This window comes from Erinaceus europaeus, chromosome 11 (genome assembly GCF_950295315.1).
Source record: "Erinaceus europaeus chromosome 11, mEriEur2.1, whole genome shotgun sequence".
NCBI classification, from domain to species: domain Eukaryota; kingdom Metazoa; phylum Chordata; class Mammalia; order Eulipotyphla; family Erinaceidae; genus Erinaceus; species Erinaceus europaeus.
Window position 1 is genome coordinate 75,646,150 of NC_080172.1, and position 12,988 is coordinate 75,659,137.

At 42.1% G+C, this 12,988-nt stretch overlaps 1 protein-coding gene and 1 pseudogene across 3 annotated transcripts in view; one reads left to right on the top strand and one right to left on the bottom strand.

Moving 5' to 3' along the window:
* Positions 1-12,988, top strand: part of FNBP1L (formin binding protein 1 like) — a 183,312-nt gene that overhangs the window by 43,877 nt on the left and 126,447 nt on the right. The window lies entirely within an intron of this gene.
* LOC103124607 (mitochondrial import inner membrane translocase subunit TIM14-like) lies at positions 7,389-10,034 on the bottom strand (annotated as a pseudogene).

Genomic DNA, 12,988 nt, shown 5'->3' on the forward strand with positions numbered 1-12,988 from the left:
TTTAATCTTATCTATTTTCAAGTCTATCATGTCAGATATGAGAATAGCTGTTCCTGCCCTTTTTTGTGGGCCATTGGCTTGTATGATAGTTTTCCATCCTTTCATTTTAAGTCTGTGTTTGTCTTGTTGAGTTAGGTAAGTTTTCTGTAGACAAAATATTGTTGGGTTGTGTTTTCTGATCCATATTCCTACTCAGTGTCTTTTAATAGGTGAATTCAGGCCATTGACATTTATTGATATCAAAGATTGAAGATATTTTAACGCCATTCTTGTAGAGTTTTAGAGTGTTTTGATATATGTCCTATTTGTGGTGGTCTGGTTGTTTATAGGAGACCTTTCAGAACTTCTTTCAGGGCATGCTTGGTGATGGTTGCTTCCTTCAACTGTTGCTTGTCTGAGAAGGTTTTGATGCTTCCATCTAGTCTGAATGACAGTCTAGCAGGATATAGTATTCTTGGCTGAAAGCCTTTCTCATTGAGCACTCGATAGATATCTTGCCATTCTCTTCTGGCCTGTAGTGTTTGTATGGAGAAGTCTGCTGCTAATCTTATGGGTTTTCCTTTGTAGGTGACCCTTTGTTTTTCTCTTTCAGCCTTGAGGATCCTTTCTTTATCCTTATTCCTTTCCATTCTAAGTATGACATGTCTTGGTGTCTTTAGGTCTGGGTTAATTCTGTTTGGGACCCTCTGGGCTTCTTGAATCTTTATTTTTATTTTTATTTTTTCCTCCTCCAGGGTTATTGATGGGCTCGGTGCCTGCACTATGAATCCACTGCTCCTGGAGGCCATTTTTTCCCCCTTTTGTTGCCCTTGTTGTAGCTTCGTTGTGGTTATTATTATTGCCCTTGTTGACACAATTCGTTGTTGGATAGGACAGAGAGAAATGGAGAGAGGAGGGGAAGACAGAGAAGGGGAGAGAAAGATAGACACCTGCAGACCTGCTTCACCGCCTGTGAAGCGACTCCCCTGCAGGTGGGGAGCTGGGGGCTCGAACCAGGATCCTTACGCCGGTCCCTGCGCTTTGCGCCACATGCACTTAACCCACTGTGCCACCGCCCGACCCCCGGTTTCTTGAATCTTTATGTCTTTGGTGTTGTCTAGACTAGAGAAATTTTCAGCTATTATGGCCTGGATAATGCTTTCTTCCTCTCCTTCTCTTTCTTCCTCTGGTAAGCCAATAATGCGTATATTGTTTCTTTTAAAGTCATCCCATAGGACTCTGTTGTTGTTTTCAGCATCTCTTTATCTCTTTTTGAGATCTCTTACTTCTTTTTTAGTTGTCTCTAATTCATCCTCAGTCTTGCTAATTGTGTTTTCAGCCTCATAGATTCTATTCTCTCTGCCCTCTACTGCTTTCTGGAGTTCATCTATTTTGTTGCCCTGCTCTGATACTGTTTTAGCTTGTTCAGCTAGTTGCCTTCTTAGCTCAGCAATTTCAGCTTTCAGCTCTCTAATAACCATGAGATAATTAGAATTTTCTTCCATATTCTCATTTGTTGTTCCTGCATTTCTGATTACAATTTTTTCAAATTCTTTACTCACTCCTATTATTATTTCCTTAGCTAATGTTTGGATGTTGAACTCGTTGTTTTGTGCTTCACCCTCTGGAGGACTTTTAGCTGGACTCTTGTCCTGGTTGGATTCTCCAATATTTTTTCTTGTTGTTTTAACCATTTTATATATTATGTTATGAGTTCCCTTTATCAGTACTTTTCAAATTATTGATCACTATTGCCTGGATTGACTTGTGTCTAAGTAATTTAATTAAAGGGTTTACCGTGGTAGAAGTTAACAGTTTTTTCAATCCCTGAGTTGGAGCTCAGTGGTATAAAAGCCTATTTTTTCTTCCCTGTAGACTATGGGAGCCTGAGGGCTTTTAAACTATCAATAGGCTTCTTAGCTTAATCACTGACTCCTGACCAAGAGATAAAGCAGGGTGTGGCAGAGATAATCCAGTGGTTATGCAAAGAGACTTTCACAGCCCCTTAGCTATGCCACCAAGGTATAGGTCTTCTCCTGAGTTTCCCGGTTAGATCTCTGTGCCCTGGTGTCCCTCCCTGTTGCTGCTCCAGATTCTGAGGGTAGTAGCAATGGAGACTCAGAGTTGCACTTGGTGAGTCTCTGGGGAGTCCTTTCCTCCCTTCAGCTGTCCCCTTGTTGTGGAGCAGACTGGAGTTGGTGTCTCCACTGATAAACTGTTGAACTGTTAGCAGTCACTTAATCTCTCCTTAGGCCCCTCTCTCCTCTCTGTCACCAGCCACACGTGTTTGTACTCACGGGTGATTTACTGGGTTCCTGTGGTCATTCTAGTCCTGTCTTGTTTCGGTCCGGGTGGTCTCCTTTGGTATTCCTAGTTGATCCGGGAGAGGAGAGGTTTGTTGTTGTTTTGTTAGAAACAGAAATTGAGACCGGGGCTTAGAGAAGGAAAGAGACAAAGACACCTACAGCCCTTCTTCACCACTTGTGAAACTTTCCCCCTGAGCTGGTGGGGACCAGGAGCTTAAACCTGGGTTCTTGAGCACTGTGATGTGTGCGCTCAACCAGGTGCACCACCACCTACTCACTCTTTCCAATTAAGAGTCTACATGACCCACAACGACCCTGGATCCATACTCCCAGAGCCATAGAGAATAGGAAGGCTATCAGGGGAGGGGATGGGATATGGAGATCGGGTTATGGGAATTGTGCGGAACTGTACCCCTCTTATTCTAAGGTTTTGTTAATGTCTCCTTTCTTAAATAAAGAGTCTACATAAGTTGTCAACACTTAAGTAAAGGTGACTTAATCTGTCTAGTTTTCTTTTTTTTTAAATTATTAATGAATTTGGTGATAGCCTATCTAGCAAACATGAATGACCTCCAAAGAATTATATAAAGCAAGAGAGTATTTTCAAAAGAAGAAGGAAGTTAAGGAAGGGAATTGTGGGAGTCGGGAGGTAGCGCAGCAGGTTAAGCGCAGGTGGCGCAAAGCCCAAGCACCAGGTTAAGGATACCTGTTCAAGCTCCCGGGTGTCCACCTGCAGGGGAGTTACTTCACAGGCAGTGAAGCAGGTCTGCAGTTGTCTATCTTTCTCTCCTCCTCTCTCCATTTCTCTCTGTCCTATCCAACAACGACTACAACAATAAAAAATAAATACTTTAAAAAATTTTTTAAAAGAGGGGGAATTGTTTCAAACATAGTCACTGTTATTTGGGTGCAGAAAGGGACCTATTAGGCAAATTATCTTATTATTGGTGACTGGGAAATTCCAGTTTGCCTGGTTAAATATATATATATATATATATACATATATATATACACATATATTATATATATACATATATATTGTGGGGTGGGGCTGTTCATTTTCAATTCTTTTCCCCCCTTTATTGAGGGGATTAATGGTTTACAACCAACAGTAAAATACAGTAGTTGGTACGTGTGTAACATTTCTCAGTTTTCCACATAACACTCTAACCCCCCCACGAGGTTCTCCCACCCCAGAGTCCTTTTTTTTAATGTTTTTTTTTTTAAATCTTTATTTATTATTTTTTTTTGGATAGAGACAGCCAGAAATTGAGAGGAAACGGGAGATAGGGAGACAGAGAGACACCTGCAGCCCTGCTTCACCACTTGTGAAGCTTTCCCCCTGCAGGTGGGAACCGGGGGCTTGAACCTGGGTCCTTGCACACTGTAACATGTGAGATCAACCAGGTGCGCCATCACCCAGCCCCCCTAGAGTCCTTTACTTTGGTGCAATACATTGATTAATGCTTACATTTCTTATATTGAAACTGCAGTAAGGTTAGACATTTTGGCTATAGATATTTTTTCCACCATAATTCAGAAAATTAAAGAATTGAATGACTGAGGTCAGGCGGTAGCGCAGCGGGTTAAGCGCACATGGCTCGAAGAGCAAGGACCGGTGTAAGGACCCCAGTTCTAGCCCCTGGCTTTCCACCCGCAGGGGAGTCACTTCACAGGCGGTGAAGCAGGTATACAGGTGTCTATCTTTCTCTCCCTCTCTCTTTCTTCCCTTCCTCTGTCTATTTCTCTCTGTCCTATAATTTAAAAAAAAAGTGGGGGCCGGGCGCTAGTGCAGCAGGTTAAGCGCACATGGCGCAAAGCGCAAAGAACCGCTGAAGGATTCCAGTTCGAGCCCCCAGTTCCCCCCCAACAAGGGGTCGCTTGGCAAGCGGTGAAGCAGGTCTGCAGGTGTCTTGTCTTTCTCTCCTCCTCTCTGTCTTCCCCTCCTCTCTCGATTTCTCTCTGCCCTATCCAACAACGATAACAGCAATAAGAATAACAACAACAATGATAAACAACACGGGCAACAAAAGGGAAAAAATGACCTCCAGGAGCAGTGGATTCATGGAGCCTCAGCAATAACCCTGGAGGCAAAAAAAAAAAAAAGAATTGAATGACATCACTATAACAAAAAGCACAGAACTCAGGTCCTCACACATTCACTCTACTTACCACTGGGTGCTTCAGTGATACCTTCTAAAAAAATATTTCATTGGACGGGGTAGATAGCAGTAATGGTTATGCCAAGAGACTCTCATGCCTGAGGCTTCAAAGTCCCAGGTTCAATCCCCCACACCCCATGTGCCAGAGCTGAGCAGTGTTCTGGTATTTCTCTCTGTGTCTTTCTCTCTCTGCATCTCTCTCAAAAAAATAAAAATAAAAAATAAATAAAATACCTTAAAAAAGATAAAGAAATATATTTTATTTGTCATATATGACTAAGCCAGTTTCACATGAGACAGAAAGAAGGAAAGAGATACATGCAGAAACGTCACCCTGGTACATGCAATACTGGGACCCAAACCAGAAACCTCACGCATGAAAGTCTGATGCCTTACCATCTGAGCCATTTCCAAACCACTTTGATAACTTCTTAAAAAATAAATGTTTTGGGGAGTCGGGCTGTAGCGCAGCGGGTTAAGCGCAGGTGGCGCAAAGCACAAGGACCGGCATAAGGCGGTGAAGCAGGTCTGCAGGTGTCTATCTTTCTCTCCTCCTCTCTGTCTTCCCCTCCTCTCTCCATTTCTCTCTGTCCTATCCAACAACGACAACAACAATAATAACTACAACAATAAAACAACAAGGGCAACAAAAGGGAATAAATAAATAAAATAAATATTTAAAAAAAATAATAATAAATGTTTTGGGGACCAGGCAGTGGCACAGCAGGTTAAGCACACATAGTGCGAAACACAGGGATATGCACAAGCCCAGTTTGAGCCCCCGGCTCCCAACCTGCAGGAGGGGTCACTTCACAAGCAGTGAAGCAGGCCTGCAGGTGTCTTTCTCTCTTCCTCATTGTCTTCCCCTCCTCTCTCTATTTCTCTCTGTCCTATCCAAAAACAGCAGCAACAACAACAATAATAGCAACAACAACAATGGATAAAAGATGGCCCCCAGGAGCAGTGGATTCATAGTGCAGGCACCAAACCCAAGCAATAATCCTGGAGACAAATAAATAAATAAAATTAAGGGTTTTTAAAAATAAATAAATAAATAAATGTCTTTAATTTTTTTTTTTTGAGAGAGAGATACACCAAAATACAGCCCCACCATCTGTGGAGTTCAACCATTTGTGTGTTTGATGCGCTCATAGTGCCAGCACTAAGTCCTGGACTTTACACACAGAGTCCAAGCATGTCCTTCATCCCTTCTGTGGTCACAGCTAATAAACAAAAAACTAGGAATAAAAGTGATGTGGAATTATCTCTCATAAGGCAATAAGTTTGTCCAAAGAGAAAAATAAAGACAGGCTCATCTAATTGAGAAATTTACCTCCAGTAACATTGAACATACTCAGTATGTTATTCATCAGTTGTTATCAAGATGTGTAGTATGATTTCATTGCCTTTGTAATTTTTTTTGCTAATAGTAACTGAAATGACAAAGGAATTTTAAAAAAATAATATTTAGATACTTGTGATCACAGAAAACAAATTAAAAAATTATTAGTGATTTAATAATGATTAATAAGGGGCCGGGTGGTGGTGCACCTGGTTAAGTGCACATATTACAGTGAGCAAGGACACAGGTTCAAGCCCCCGGTCCCCACCTGCAGGGGAAAAGCTTCACAAGTGGTGAAGCAGTGCTACAGCTGTCTTTCTGTCTCCTCCTCCTCTCTGTCTCTCCCCCTTCCTCTCAATTTCTAGCTGTCTCTATCAAATACATAAAGATTAAAAAATTTAAAAACAAAAAAATAACGATTAACAAGATTGTAAGATAAGAGGGGTACAATTCTATACAGTTCCCACTACCAGAATTCCTTGTCTCATTCCTATATTGGAAGCTTCCCTATTCTTTACCCCCTCTGGGAATATGGACCAGGAGGTGGCACTGTCCTCGGAGTGAACAAATCACCATGCTTAAGGATTAGATTCAAGCCCCCAGCTCTACCTGCAGGGAGGAATATCCAAGATTAGTGAGGTAGTGCTGCAAATGTCTCTTTGTCTCTTTCCCTACCCCCATTTCCTTTCCATTTAAATGTCTTTATAGAATAAAAAATAACACAAATCATTAAAAAAATAAAGGTATTTCTGCCTTACGTATATAAAAAACTAAAAATGAAAATGGATCGGTGTGCAGGCACATATTTTGGGACTCTGAAATTGTACTCAGAAAATAGCTGTCTAGAGAGAGAGAGAATTTCAAATAGTTTATGTAAATATTGCCTTAGTGACTACCTCTTCCTCCTAGATATGGGCTGGATTTAATGAGTAATTTATCAAAGAATGGAGGATGGAATGGGAAAGTAACTTTATGGTGGAAAAGCCTGACTGACCTCATCTTTACAAAGTAACTTGGGAGCTGGGCAGTAGCTCAGTGGATTAAGGGCAGGTGGCACAAAGCTGAAGGACCTGCCTAAGGATCCCGGTTCGAGTCCCCAGTGAAGCGGGTCTGCAGGTGTCTTATCTTCCTCTTCCCCCTCCTTTCTCCATTTCTTTCTGTCCTATCCAACAACTATGACATCAGTAATAACTACAACAATAAAAACAACAAGGGCAACAAAAGGGAATACATAAATAAACAAAAAACTTTAATAAAAAGTAACTTTAGGCTAATATCGCCTATGTAGTCACATATTGATAGATATAATGTATATACTGATATAATGTGAAAAATAAGAATACTTCACCTCTTTGGCATTTTTTCCAAAAACCCTAAACTCTAGCCCTGACAAATCCAAATCAGAGAAATTCTATTACCTCAAAATTGCCAAGGCCATTTAAAAAGGAAGCACAACAGAGGAACTGCAGCAAGGCAGAGGAAACAGGATATGAAAGCTAAATGCAGTTGTGGTATTCTAGGTTGAATCATAGGAGAGAAGAGAAAGAGTCAGGGAAATTTTACTGGAATTTGAATAAAATGTGTGGCTTTGTTAGGATTCTAATGCGTCAGTGTCTGCTGTTCAGTTTTGATAACTGTATCATAACAATTTAACAGTATGGGAAACAAAAATTGGGCTATGGGTATATGACAATTCTGTATTAATTAAATTTGCACTTTTCTGTAAACCGAAAATAATTCTAACAATGTAAGTTTATTTAAAAATGAGCAAAGAGTCCTACAGTTTCTTAATATTATTTTAGTAGATTGTGTCAACAACTATACTGTAACCCATTGACCCATCCCAAATAAAAAAAAAAATTACCTTAGTAAGTGAACAAACTGTTTTAAGGTCACAGTTTTTAATGAAACTGTTTTCATTACGAGCGTAATGAAAGAAATGAATTTAAAGGACATAACTTTGGGCAGAGGGCGAATCACCCGGGCTCGCCAGGTGTGCAGCTGGCCCCCACCCACATGGAGGTGCAGGTGGGTGGGACCCCAACACCAGGAGGGGAGGCGGCCCAGGGTGAGCTGCAGCTGGCCGGGGAAGTTTGCAGGCATGGTCCCAGTAGCACGGGCGGTGGGGCATCCTGTCAAAGCAGATACTTATCAACATTTATCCAGTCCTAGCCTACCTATGCCAAAGTTCAAGTTCCTGGAGCACTTGTGGGGCCCCAAATAGTCTTCCTATGCTTGCTGCCAATCTGCGTGCGTCTCAATACTGACCACCCCCACTGCACCAGCATGGTTCGGATTCACCTGCGGGCTCACACACACACCCCGAATCCTTTTGTGTGCAGCGCATGTTAAGTCCAGCTTTCACCACTGAAGGCAACTTGCAGGGGACTAGGATACATGAGGTCGCTCTGGAGCGGCCGCGGGCCTTGAGAACACGTGATTTAGGAATGAATGGATGGAGACCCTGAGGTGTTTCCTTCCCTGAGAGTGGCCTGGGCCCTCCAGTGAACGTGAACCGGTACTGTGGAGTCCGCACTCACCATGTTCAAAGGCGGTCTGGTTGGGGATGAATGGAGGCATCCTGACCCTCTCAATATCCCTGGGGGTTTCATCTCATGGTTGAGCACCTGCAAGGGTAAAGCTTCATGAGCAATGACACAATACTACAGGTGACTCTATTTCTTGCTCCCTATGTTCCCTTACCCTCCCTCTCAATTTCTTATTGTCTATTCAGATAGATAGATAGATATTAAAAGGGGAAGAAAAAAAAAGATGACATGCCTGGTTGGGAGCACACATCACAGAGCTTGAGCACCCTAGTTCAAACCCTTGTCCCCACCTGCAGGAGGAAAGCTTAACAAGTGGTGAAAAAGTGCTGCAGGTGTCTCTTTTTCTCCCTAATTCCCTTTTCTCCCCTCTTGATTTCTCCCTCTCTATTCAGTAAGCAAATAATTTTAAAAAATGTTTTAATACTTTAAAATTATTACATAAAAAAGGAGAAACTAGGGGCCAGGCAGTGGTGCACCTGGCAAAGCTCTCACATTACAGTGCTCCAGAACTCAGGTTCGAGTCCCCAGTCCCCACCTGCAGGGGGGAAGCTTCACGAGTGGTGAAGCAGGGCTGCAGGTGTCACTGTCTCTCTTCCTCTCTATCTCCCCTCCCCTCTCAATTTCTGGCTGTCTCCAATAAATAAAGATAATAAAAATTTTTTAAAAAGGGGAAAACCAGTGGATGTATGGATGGGAGCAGCTGGACATTCACAATGATTTTGTGATTCTTTTTTAACTCCTGTTTCTTCTTAGTCATTTAAAAAATTATTATCTTTAATTATTAGACAGAGACAGAAATTAAGAAGGGAGGAAGAGACAGAGAGGGAGTAAGACAGAGAGATATCTGCAGCCCTGCTTCACCACTCGTAAAGCTTTTCCCATACAGATGGGGTCTGGAGGCTCAAACTTGTGTCCTTGCACTGCAGCATGTGCACTTAACCAGGCCCACCACCACCCTGCCCCATCTTAGTCATTTTTAACAAATTTGTAGTACTGTAGCATTTTATTATGAAAAGGTGGTATTTATATGCATAAACTCATAAGAACTTAAACGTCATCATACATGTACTTGATTTTTTAAAAAAATCTTTATTTACTCCCTTTTGTTGCTCTTGTTTTATTGTTGTGGTTATTATTGTTGCTGTTATTGGATAGGACAGAGAGAAATGGAGAGAGAAGGGGAAGACAGAGAGGTGTAGAGAAAGATAGACACCTGCAGACCTGCTTCACCGCCTGTAAAACGACTCCCCTGCAGGTGGGGGGGGGGGCGGCTCCAACCAGGATCCTTAGGCGGGTCCTTGCGCTTTGCACCACTTGCGCTTAACCCTCTGAGCTACCGCCCAACTCCCGTACTTGACTTTTTAGCTTGACCTTCTAGTAAATCTTTAGCTTCACTGATTTGGGCTGTTATATAAGGAGATCCTCCCTTATCTGGCCGATTTGAAAGCATAATTTGACAATGAGCATCTTTTATTTTTCCCTTTGTTAGCAGTAGGGCTCACACCTAGTATTTTAGTGTTACTTCCTGTTTTGTTATTTTGGGTTCAAACCCACCTCTATAATAACCACCACTGAAGGCGGACTTCAGTAGACTTTGAAAAACTTATTTTACTTGAGGCTTCACATGCTTCATGGCTTGCAAAACATAACAACCTGCAAATTCTGTAGCTGCAGTGGTCGGTCCACCTGCTACCACGGTGCTCAATGCCGCTCATCCCAACCCTGAATGGCTCCCTCTAAGCCTTGTGGAGAAATAAGGCTGCTGCCGCCCACAGGAATGGACAGGTTGTGGTGAACAGGAAGGAGCAAACTGGCTCAGGCGCCCAGGGTTTCCAGCCTTTAAACTCCTTTTCATATGTGGTATGAAGCAAACCAGGAGAAAGAAGACACTAGCTTCTGGGTGGAGAAGTTTTTCCTCATTTAATGTGGATTCAGGCTGTTGTCAGAAGTTTGTTTCTCAGTTATGTACCTGACTCAAGAACCAAAAATATTTTGTTAATTTGTACCTTTCCTTGTGGAGTTGTAAGTGAACACAATGATAGCGCCTGTTTATATTGTGAAGTGGATCTTGTTATAGAGACCAAACTGGAGGTTTTCTCACTATTAAAGTAATGCTTTTTGAAGCATGATCTATGGAGAAATCTTCAAAGTTTTATCTACTGATCCTGTCAGAAAAGTAATTTTGGACATTCCCCTCATAATGCATAACTTTCATACTAAGTTGCCCACTGTCCTGGAAAGTCCAGGCCATCATTTCCATGAGGTCTAAGCAGGTTGACCCCAGTTCTCCCTTTGGATCGAGACAAGGGCAGGTTCCCCTGACCTCCTGAACTAATGATTGATGACTTCTCCAGAATGGGGGCTACCTCCCAGCATATGCCCCTCCTCTCCCCTTAAAACAAAGGCCATGAATTACTGTACCTTGTGTTTGGCCAAACTTGAGAAACCACCGCAACTATTACTCAGCATCCCCCCATCCTCTTGCCCTGAGATGCCTGTAATTTACCCCTGGGGAAATATGTATTGTGAAGCTTGTGATCAAACCTTGTATGGTAACTTTCTACTTGTGATCAAATAGTTTGTAGGTCAAAGTGTGACTATGCATTGTGTTGCTTTGTGTTTGAGTTACTGATTACCTTAACCTCCTCCCTGTGCAATGGGTATAATTTGCCTGCTCTCTCTCAATAAACAAGTTGCCCACTTTTCTGAAAACACTCCTGGAGCTGAATGAGTCTGTGATTCTCGTCTCTCTGTGCACATTGCCCCCAACACACAGAGTTACCCTGGGACTCCCAAGGGGCCACTCTGACCCTCGCTGCCAGTAGCCAGGGGGGCAGGGGACCCAGAGCTACAGCCCACACTAAGTGAATATATATACTGACAAAAATGATGAACTTGAGAGTTGGGGAATAGTTTACTTAGAAGACTGTATATACCTTACCACATGCATGGCCCTGGGTTCATGCCCACTATATAGAACCTTTGACTCTATATTTGTGTGTTAAATCTCCAAAAGAAATTTTTAAAAGTTTATCACCATAAAAATATATGAAAGCATGAAATCCGGGTTCCAGCCTGGCTCTCACCACACTGGAGGAAGTGGTGGTGCTGTGATATCATTCCCTTGCTACTTCTGTTTGTCTCTTTTTTTTTTTAATTTTTTAAAAATTTATATTTATTTATTTTCCCTTTTGTTGCCCTTGTTGTTGTCTCTTTTTTAAAAGTGGCTCAAACCTACAGGGATGTAGAGGTGACATAGGCTCTTGTGCTGAATATGGGCCCCAGATCAAATCGATGAGGTTTACAGTTAACAATATTTATACACTTTTCCCATATTTGGGAGCTACTCTCTTCCCTGATCCAGCTTTCTAGCCCCTTTTCCAGCCGTGACGTCATCTCCCCAAACAATAGCCTGGGCCCTTCTGCAGATCAGATGTCAGGCACAAGCAAAAACTAATAAAGTCATGGGCCCTTTGGAATACATCTAAAGTAGACCTACTAGCTATTTCCAAAATGGAGACCCCAAATCTTCATCTGCAATATTCCAGCTTTTAGGTTCATGATTAATCAACAATTTATATGGCTTTAGATGTTAATTCTTTTTCAGCCACCAGGTTCCAGATGCTACCATGATGCCAACCAGACTTCCCTGGACAGATGGCCCCACCAATGCATCTTAGAGCCCTGCCTCCACAGAGCCCCACCCCACTAGGGAGAGAGACAGAGACAGACTGGGAGTACGGATCAACCTGCCAACTCCCATGTTTAGTGGGGAAGCAATTACAGAAACCAGACCTCCCACCTTCTGCACCCCATAATGATCTTGGGTCCATACTCCCAAGGAGTTAGAGAATAGGAAAGCTATCGGAGAGGGGATGGGATACAAAGCTCTGGTGGTGGGAATTGCACCCCTCTTATCCTTTGGTCTTGTCAGTGTTTCCATTTTATAAATAAATACATTAAAATGAATTTTAAAAAGTGGCTCAAAAGGATGAAGCCCCTGTGGTGACAAAGAATAAATACATAACATACATATATACATATTTGTGGAAGTGAAGTGGATGTCCTTTACTAGATACCATAAATAAAGTTGTATAGATTGGGCAAAATAAGTAAGTAAATGAATTGTTAATAGCATAAAATCACAGTGGATATGTTAGTGTCACCAGAGTGGCAATAAAAATTAAGAGAATTATAGGGGGCCGGGTGCTAGCAGACCTGTTACAATGCACAAGAACCAAGGTTCAAGCCCCTTGTCTCCACCTGTAGCCGGAAAGCTTCACAAGTGGTGAAGCACTGCTGCATGTGTTTTTCTGTTTCTCTTCATCGTTATCTTCCCCATCTTTCTTCATTTCTCTCTATCTTTACCCAATAAATGAGTAAATAAAATATTGAGAAAATATTTTAAAAATTAAAAAAAAGGTTGCTGGGGCTCGGTGCTGGCACTACAAATCCACTATTCCTGGCAATCATCTCCCCCCACCCATTTTAATTTGATAGGACAGAGAGAAATTAAGAGGAGAAGGGGAGATGAGATGGAGAGAGAAAAGGGGGAGAGAGGGAGGGAGAGAGAGAGAAAGAAAGATAGCTGACGCCATTTCTTTTCAAGTGTACATAGATTATTTCAGGTCTCTTGAAAATCCATGTAAA